This window comes from Tiliqua scincoides, chromosome 7, assembly GCF_035046505.1.
Source record: "Tiliqua scincoides isolate rTilSci1 chromosome 7, rTilSci1.hap2, whole genome shotgun sequence".
Lineage (NCBI taxonomy): Eukaryota > Metazoa > Chordata > Lepidosauria > Squamata > Scincidae > Tiliqua > Tiliqua scincoides.
Window position 1 is genome coordinate 50,368,304 of NC_089827.1, and position 9,369 is coordinate 50,377,672.

General features: G+C 45.7%; 1 pseudogene; it reads right to left on the reverse strand.

Annotated features, from left to right (window-relative positions):
• Window positions 1–1,198: 1,198 nt before the first annotated feature.
• LOC136658164 (5S ribosomal RNA) lies at window positions 1,199–1,320 on the reverse strand (annotated as a pseudogene).
• Window positions 1,321–9,369: the final 8,049 nt, after the last annotated feature.

Sequence of the window (9,369 nt, forward strand, 5' to 3'; positions counted from 1 at the left end):
TAACCCTGAAACAGCACCCAAAATACCTCCAAATCCAACATGCATGATTACCCTAAATTTGCGGTTGGAAGAGACTAAGCGATTAATTGTACCACAAACTCTTCTGATTTGTTAGAATTCACAGACTGAATACTTTAGCTGTATGGGTAGAGGCACTGACTGGCACTTGGAAAACTTGCCTCAGGCACTTATTGCCAAATGTCTCATACTACAAGGTGCAGAAGCAAGGACCGTTTCCCCCTTCCTCCCCCCATCACCTCTGCCCCAGAATTTGAAACTTGGAAGGCAGAAAATTGACTTTTAAAGAAGAGATCACTTACAAAAGAAGTTTGCAAACATTTGGGGGGGGGGGGAAATAATCTGGAATCCATTCTGAGAATGCTTTTGACTAAGCACATGGTTGCTGATGTACCTGTCTGAACACTCCCTTGCTCTTTCAACTTTGGGCGTATTGCCCTTTCTCGCTTTCCTTTCTTAAATCGGCATCTCCGTGATGCCAGTAGTGCAGGTGTTCTTGTACAAAGAAGAACAAAGAGCTGAACAACCAGGACATTTAGGTGCTGTAAATGGACTTTATATTTCCTGGAAATTGAGTGGGTTTTTTGTAATGGGTTATGCGGAAGGGGTTATAAAAGAATGACTATTCTCGCTTGTTCAGATGAATGTTTAATGTCTTTTGATAGCAAGGTTCAATAAAATAATTAATAGAAAACTAAAAGTGACTGGGCTGCAGGTGCTATTTAAACCTGGAATTAATGTCTCCCCCTCTCTTTATATTATACCCACACCCCACTGAAAATAGCAAATGTTAATAGTATGAAAAGTGGGAATTGTGACAGCAGATCCTTTATCCTCCTTTGCTCCTCCAGAGCAAGGTATCTCAGCCATCATAGTACATTTGACAAAGCACCCATGGGGCATGATGATATCATAGCAAGGCACAGATGGAGCGTCACTCAAAAGTCTGCTTGCCACTGCGTAGCTTCTAGCTTAAAAGCTCCTTAGAGCTATTTTGAGAGGGAAAGAGGCTTTTTAATGAGTCATTGATATTGTCATCTAGCTTAGTGTTTCTGGCAGTGACTGGTAGTAGCACCTCTCCTTAGCCAAGGATCCAAGGTGACCACTTCAGGTAGGGCCCAGTCCTATCCAATTTTCCAGCAGTGGTTGGCAACCTTCAGTCTCGAAAGACTATGGTATAAGCCTACAGCACCTGGTATTCCCAGGCGGTCTCCCATCCAAGTACTAACCAGGCCTGACCCTGCTTAGCTTCCGAGATCAGACGAGATCGGGCATGTGCAGGGTAACAGTTGAAATGCAGCCTCAAGATAAGGGAACAAATGGTTCTTGACTGCCCCCCCCCACTGCTGGATGCAGCACACACCCCTGTCGCATTGTTGCATCAGCACTAGAAAGTTGGATATGATTGGACTCTTAGTCTCATGGACAGGCCAAGCCTGACAATGGTCCTCATTGATGAAATGTGTCACACATTCCCCACCTACCTGAGCAGTGAAAAGTTCCAAAGCAGTGGTATTTGGGTTTGACACCTTTTTGGAGGGGAGAAGAGAGCTCTGGAAGTTTATAGTGTTATAATAGTTGATTTATTAATAAATATTTAAGTAAAACATAGAGTCCAGTAGCGTGTGCATTCCTACCAAGCAGCAGATCCACAACCTCACATCAAGAGAGGCACCCTCATACCTTGAGGTGCCTTCAGACAACTCTAGGCTTAGTTGCTCCATCTCAAGACTGCAAGATGTTGTGTTCTTCATGCTCACACACCATACATCAGCCCCTGGATGAGGCTGGATGTGCCCCTCTTCCCAATCTTTGATGGCTTTTCCCTTTCCAAACATTCTGGATCCCTGGATATACTTCAACCCTTGCTGGCATCCTTCAGTCTCGGAAGACTATGGTATCATGCTCAGAATGGTGGCTCTGGAACAGAGTGCCCTCTCCAGTGCGCGAAGCCTGGATAAAGTAGATATGGAGGACAGACTGTTTCCCATGCAGCAAATCCCCCCTCTCCACGTCGCTGAAATGGTCCAGTGGAAAGGCAGAAGCCAATACTGTTGGTTCCAGCAGCATCGCAGGAGTTGCCAGAATGTGACTGTGTTCAGCCATGAACTGCCTCAGGGACTCCGGCTCTGGATTTTGCCTCGAAGTTGACTCCTGAAGCCTTTTCCATAACTGGATGTAGCCACAAGGCAGTGGAGGTTTGGGATCAGAGTTTTCCTTCTCTCAGATGAGCTGTCTTCCCAGGCTAACGAGTCCCATCTACCCGGTGGCTGTTTAGTCGCCTCAAGTACAGCCAAACTGAGGGCCTATTCTTATCCCCAGCCCCCAGGGGACGCTTCAACCCTAGGCTACTGTTAAGAAACATCTACTGGCCCTTAACCATTTTGTCCAGCCCACAGCTATACACATTCAGTCCCTGTTGCATATATGCAACATTATTCAGAAATGCTTAAGGAACTTGGCATCCTGGGCTATTAGCCAGAAATCTGCCTGCTATCAAAAGAAACGGCCTGCTATCATGCCTAACAATATGCTCTGGAGCATGAAAAAGGAAGACTAATGTGTCAAACTATACAAATGAAGGAAAAACTGGGAAGTATAACTAGTCAAATGGGTGAGAACATCTGTTCAGCCTGATCCTCTGCACAGTGTTGCAGACTTTTAACTAAACAAAAACTATCTTGAGCTGACCTTTTAGCTGTGAGAGTGTGGAATGCGTACAAAGTCATAAAAACCACCGACATTTCACCGACAACCACAGCAAATGTCACTCATGGCCACCTGAGGAGTCGATTATCTCATTTCTCCAGGAAGTCTGCTTTATTGAGTTTTCTTTGTGTGTGTGTGTGCGCATGTGTGTGTGTGGGAGGGGTGCGCACATCATCAGCAGGTCTCTGACAGAAGAACTGCAGCAAGCTGAGGAAATATAAATGAACAATGGTGTGACATTTTTAGACAATAGAGCTGCTCTTCTTCATACCAGGTCCGATACTGTTTTGCCAGATCCCCAGTCCAAGCTTTGCCTAGAGAACCTATGCCCACTTTAAGCTAATTAGCTTTTCTGTGTTCTGCACTGCAAGACCCCACCACCAGGGTAGCTCACCTGTTTAACCTGCAGAGGTCCTCCTTGCTCCCCTCTCCTGCCAGCAGCTTCTCCAGCCACCACAGCAACACCTTGATCCCTCAGCAGGTCTTCGGTGTGGCAGCCACACATCAGTCTCCAGCAGTTCCTGTTCCAGTAACGCTCAGAAGTCCACTCACCTGTCTCTCCATTAGGCAGTTAGTCCATTGGTCAATCAGCAGGTCCAGTAGTCAGTCAGCCAGTCCATTAGTTCCTCAGTCCATTAATCTATCAGTTTAGTTCTCTCTCCAACCTTCTGCTCCTTCTACTACCCACACCCTTTTACTTCCTGCAGGTGCTGCTTTTAACCCTATGGGCCATCCTGTCTCCAAGTGGCTGCAGCTTTGTAACACATTCACTGTATTCTAAGGTGCTGGATGCCCTGGTGTTAACCCTGTGCTTGCCTGCCAGAGCAAGGGGACACTGTTGCCACCACACCCTATCTCCTCGAAGGATCTGGCACATTTCCATTACATTACCATACCAAGAAAGCGTTATGGCCAAGGAGGATGATCTTCTGTCAACCTGAAAATCAACCCTTCCTCACCCCTTATCTATTGTCTCTAAACTTTCCCTCCCATTTCTGCAATGAAAAGAGGAAAGAAAAATAGTCTTCCTCTCTATGAGAAGCATGTATTAATACAGACACTGAGGGCTGTTACCTACTATTCTTTACTTGCATTGTAACAGATTTCATTTATATCTTCTGGGTTGATACTTCTCAAAACACTGCGTCAGGTGCCATCTTGGAAGAGGCATTCCCCTTTCACACAGGATGGAACATCTCTTCTAAGATGGGCACACATTTTAACCATCTTTGCAACAAAGGAAACATGCTTCCCCCCCCATCAAAACTATCGTTTTAGTCATAAGCAAAAAATAACCAGTTAAAACTAATTTACTAATTGAGTAGAATTTCTGCAAACAGGTGACATCCTCCTCTCTATTAAATATTGTGATCTTCCAAACCAATAGTCACAAGCGGACATTAGCAACAGAATGTAAGGGTACTTTGTAATGATTCATTAAAACCCATGTGGGCATTGTTTATACGTATCTCATGGTTTCATTTTAATCTTCCATACATGTGCCTTATTGTTGTTTGCTATACAGTTTAACACATACACTGATCACTTGAGTCTTCCAGCAGAATAACCTGGAAACACACCCACGCACCCCTACAGTGGGGCACTGATTCTGTGAACATTATCCCAGTCATGCAGAAGTGTTTCATGGAAAAGTGACTCCCGGGTATTTAAAGGGCTCCCTCACTCAGTCTTCTTTCAAAGCCCATCTATTCCTGAAGCCTTTGGTTTAACCCCTTAGTTCTTACCACCAACTGAAACAAACCCCAAATATACATATCAGTTGCTTGCATTCATCGCCTGCTGATCTCTGTTCCCTTCCTTCAGTTGCCTCCCCACTGATCTAAATTTAGTTCATCTGCTTGTCAAGGAAAGGACTTACCTTTAATATAACTTTGTAAAGTGCATAGATGATGAAGATGATGCTGAGGATGATGCTATGTTTTCACCCCCTGTATTGGGGAATATGGAAAGTGATATTGCCATTTACAGACAACTGCTGTATGGTACTTAAATGAGGAAAGGGGAGTGCAAGCTTAGGAAAGGGTCTCTGTTGACTGTCTCTTCTTGCAGAAAAGTAGTGAGGGGCCAGAAGCTGCTGCATTACACTCAGCCTGGCAGAAGGTGAAGTTTGCTGGCAGTAGAGGGTACTATATAGGTGTGAGCTGTCAACCTACTGGGGAAGATGGAGAGAAGCAAGTGTCTAGCAACATGCTTGCCTTTATCCTGGGCTTTAGGATGTTGACAGCAGAGGATGCATGCTCTTTGGCACCCACCTGATCAAGAATGGAGGGATCATATCTCAGTGGGAGAGTATATCTTTGTACACAGAATGTCCTAGTTCAGCTCCAGTTTAAAGAAGCAGGTAGTAAGTACATGGTGGGAAAGTCCTCCTCCTGAGACCTCAGTAAGCCACTGTGCTAGCTAGACTAGAGGTCTCACTCACTACAATGCACTGGCAGCTTCGTATGATCAAGGGTACTTAAACCAGAAAAAAAGGTTTAAAGGACCCCTGAACATAACTGCATAATTTATTGTTATGCAGTTATGCCCCATTTACTTGAGTGGTGAGAAGTTCCAGGGGCCAGTGCTACCTAGATTCCAGCTCAGTGTCTTTCAGCCCTATACTATGCAGCTGACCCATTGTATTCAATGGACCTTACTCCCAAGAAAGCATTACTCCCAGGAATCTGCCTGACACTCCTTTTTTTACCTTGAAACTATTAGCAAACCTGCTACATACTCACTATCCAAGTGAGGCTGGGGAGGAGTCATCTTTACACCTCAAACTCAATCCTTATTAAATTAAGATTTACTGGCTTTCCTAGGAAGGCTCCCATTGGAGAAGACACTGTGAACCATTGGCAAGTTGTCAGCTCCTCATTCTTGGGCCACAAAGGATTCTTAAAGAACACCAACAGGCTCTTGAATGATTAGCTGATAGCCAGCCAGCATTCATGACTGCAAACTTGCAACAATATGAAAATGTACCTTGAGTATTACAATATTACAAAATGCACCTTGAGTATTACAATACGAGTATTACAAAGAGTGAGTGGAGGTTTATGTCTCTTTTATGGTGCACACACAGCGGTGCACATGTGCCCCACACCCCCTCCCTTTGCATGGGTCTCAGATTGGTAATCGCAAAATAGTCTTCAACATTTGACATAGGCAAAAATCAGCACATTCATTTCAGTAACTGATCCCGTGGGAGTCTCTGATACTGTTAGTTCTACACTTTCCCACAGGATGGTAGGAAGCACTGCACTACTACAACAAAGCAGATGCCGCCTCTCCTGGGATAGCTTAATGCCTCTGTATGCTTACCGGGTATGAAATTATAGGATTGGTGCCAGTAAAAAGGTGGCAGGGGGTAATGATGAGGCAGAGGTGCTTCTGTTTAGGAGAATTGTTTAGTGCCTGAGAGGGATGCAGTTCCCTTGAGGGATCAGGTCCACAGCTTGGAAGTGCTTACTGCACCCAGACTGGTCTAGGTGACTCCAAAGTGTATTTGCCGGTTTTGGCTGGTGTACCAGCTGTGCCCATTCCTATCTCAAGCAGACCTGGTCATGGTTACCAAGCCTTCATAACCTATTGGTTAGATACCTGTTACATGGGGTTGCCTTGGAAGACTTCACCAACTTCAACTGGTACTGACAACTGCTATAAGGATTCTAACACGGATGAGATGTTACTGTCACACTTCTGTTGCAGTCACACACTCTGTTGTTCCAACTACATTAATTGCCGGTTTGCTTGGTATTGTTCAGAGTGCTGGGCATTACTTTTAAACTTGAAGACATAGATGGCTTGAGTCCAGGTTATCTGAAGGACCACCTTCTCCCAGGTTAATCTGCCTGCCTGCAGCGCAAGATCTTTTGCAGGGGCTCTCTTGCGGTTTCACCACTATTGAAAGTTCAATGAGTGACAGTCCATGAGAGGACCTTCTCAGTGGTGGCCCCACACTGGAACTGAAAGCATAGATGCTTCCATCACTATATGCTTTTTGTCAGGCCTTCAAATAGTTTGTTTAGCTTTTGCTTCTTTACATTTTGGCAGTCCTCTCTTTACTTGGATTATTTTGTTGCTGTATTCACCATTTTTGCCACAGGTCAAATTGTGTTTGCAGTGCTAAAGCTTTCAGGCTTTCAAAAATGCTCAGCACACCAATATGCTTGAGAGAGCCATTTCCTAAATGTGGCAGGCAGCGTTGGTACACCTGGCAGGAAAACATCATACATACAAATTCACAGTAGCCTGGGCACATGGTGAGAAAATAGGTATCGAGCTTAGTAAATAAACACTGCTGGGAGCATCAGAACTGCCAGTTGTACCACTCTGGATATAGGTATACGAGTGCCAATTTCATTTCACTGAGATCTGAAGCCTGCATCACACATTTTTAGATGTCTACTGAAAAGGCAGGAATCCTGTGCCTATAACTGGCAGAAAAATTCAACAGGTGCAGCTTTCTCCTTTCATTAGAAATGTAATGCCATACAGCTATTAAAGACAATCCTAAAAAGGTGGCAATCTTGCTTTGTTTAAATTTGAGTTCTCTGGAGGAGGAGGAACATGGCAAGCATTCCCCCCCCCTCTCCCCAGGTTGAAATCCTAGCATATCAGAAAGAAACAACCCCATATGCAAACATTCCCTTACCTTGAGGAGGCCTCAGTCACTGGTCCCCCATCACAGGATGAGACACATGCCCTGTTGCTAAAGCTGCATCAACGCTGGAAAACTGGATAGGATTGGGCCCTCAGTCACATTACATGTCTAGAGGTGCAAATTTATCAGAAAAGGTTCAACAACAGTTGCTTGAGTTATTTGTGGCTATTCCCCCAGCCACCTTGTTTGATTTCTGAGTTTGGCCACCATGCCATGAGAAGGCCTCTCTGGTTAAGGGCCCTTTGTCTTGCAACAAGGATAAATAAGGTTGTACTGGGAATTATTTTCCTTGTAATTAAGTAACTGGATTGGTTGCGTAATCTAGTTATCTGGATCTTCAGTCTTGGCTATTGCTGAGTTGAGATAAGGAAAGCTTACTGGGGCTAAGTGTGCTGTAACCAAGGTGAGCACTCTCACCTGCTAATTGCTGTAGGGCAGTGGTATTCAAACCAGGACCACCCTTAAGGGGCGGGGGCAGCCAGGAGACAGGGGAAAGGCGCTTGCCCAAGCCTCCTGCAGCCACCCAGAGGTGTGGGGAGCCCTAAGCAACCTTCGGCAGGGCTCCCCAAGCCAGGAAAAGTGAAAGCAGAGAGATCATGCCCTGCTCCGCAAAACTGGGAGCGGAGCACAATCGCTCCGCTTTCCCTTCTGACGGGGCTGCAGGGACTGGGGAGAGTGGGGCGATTGCGCTTCGCTTCCGCTTTTGTGGAGGCAGAGCAGATCACACCACTCTCCCTTTCCCTGACCTGGGGTGCCCTGCAGGCGCTCGCACAGGGCTCCCCGCACACAGGGACGGCCGCTGCAGGGACTGGAGGGTGCAGCCCCCTGAGCGACGCGATCCTGGGGATCGCGTCACTGCCTTCCCCCTGCCCCTGCTGCCTCCCCCTGCCCCCCGCAAAGACTTACTGCAGGTTTCAAACTCCCGGAGAGTTTCAAAACCGCAGCTGTAGGGGAATCTGGTGTCAAAGGCATAGCTACCACAGGTAGTGTACTACCACAAGTGGTACACAGGTAGCTTAGACTACCACTGGTAGTTTAAGAGCATTATTGGTAAATAACAATATCTATGAATTTCTTGCTGTCTTTATTCTGGCATCTGGTACCTAAGGTTCAGGCCAGCAGCATCATGTGTGGGGGGAGAAATACTATTCTGTGTCATGTATCTATTTTTATTTATTATAGTATACACCACTTAAAATATATATTTGATTATGCAGTACTAGACTGTGTCACTAAAAGCAGGGCTGACACAAGCCTGGCTAGACTAATCTCTCAGTACAAGTGGTGGTGGTGGTAGACGTGCCCAACATGCCATTAGAAGAAAGCATCAGGAAAGACTGCTCTGGATGCATTTCAGGTTTCCTGGCACTGGGGCATTGCACTGAATGCTGAGCAGAACCCTAATAAATCCATGTTTGCATTCAACATTGAATGTGTATTTTCTTTTGATGAAGGAGAGTGTTTCACAACGTAGCTATTGTACACAATTCTGGAAGTCTGCTTCCGGATTTGGAGTACCAGGGTTTATCCTGCATCTGATGGTGGCCTCTAGTCCGTGACGGCTTATGCCTCAAGAAATATGTGAGTTTTTTAGATGCCACAAAACCTGCAGCAGCATCTGATATGGTTGTTGGGCTGTCCAACTCTTATTTTGTTAGCCCACTTTCTGCAGAATAGCCCAAAATAGTTAGCTCATGGAATCAAATGGTTATTAGAAGATAGCTGGAGATCTGTGTGTGTGAATGAGATAACCACCAGACCTGACCTTGGACATTGCAATGCTGCCTGCAGGACTCCGGAGGGCAGTGTGCTGTCCAGACACCTTTTACCTGTCCTCTATGATCCTTGTAAGTGGTGTGGTCAGAGCCTCTGAAAGGAATTTTATCAGGGGGTACAAAGTCTCTTTTGGACCCCTTTGCAAAGAGGGAGGGGTGAAACAGAGCAGGAGAGGGTGGTGACGGGCAATCAGAATA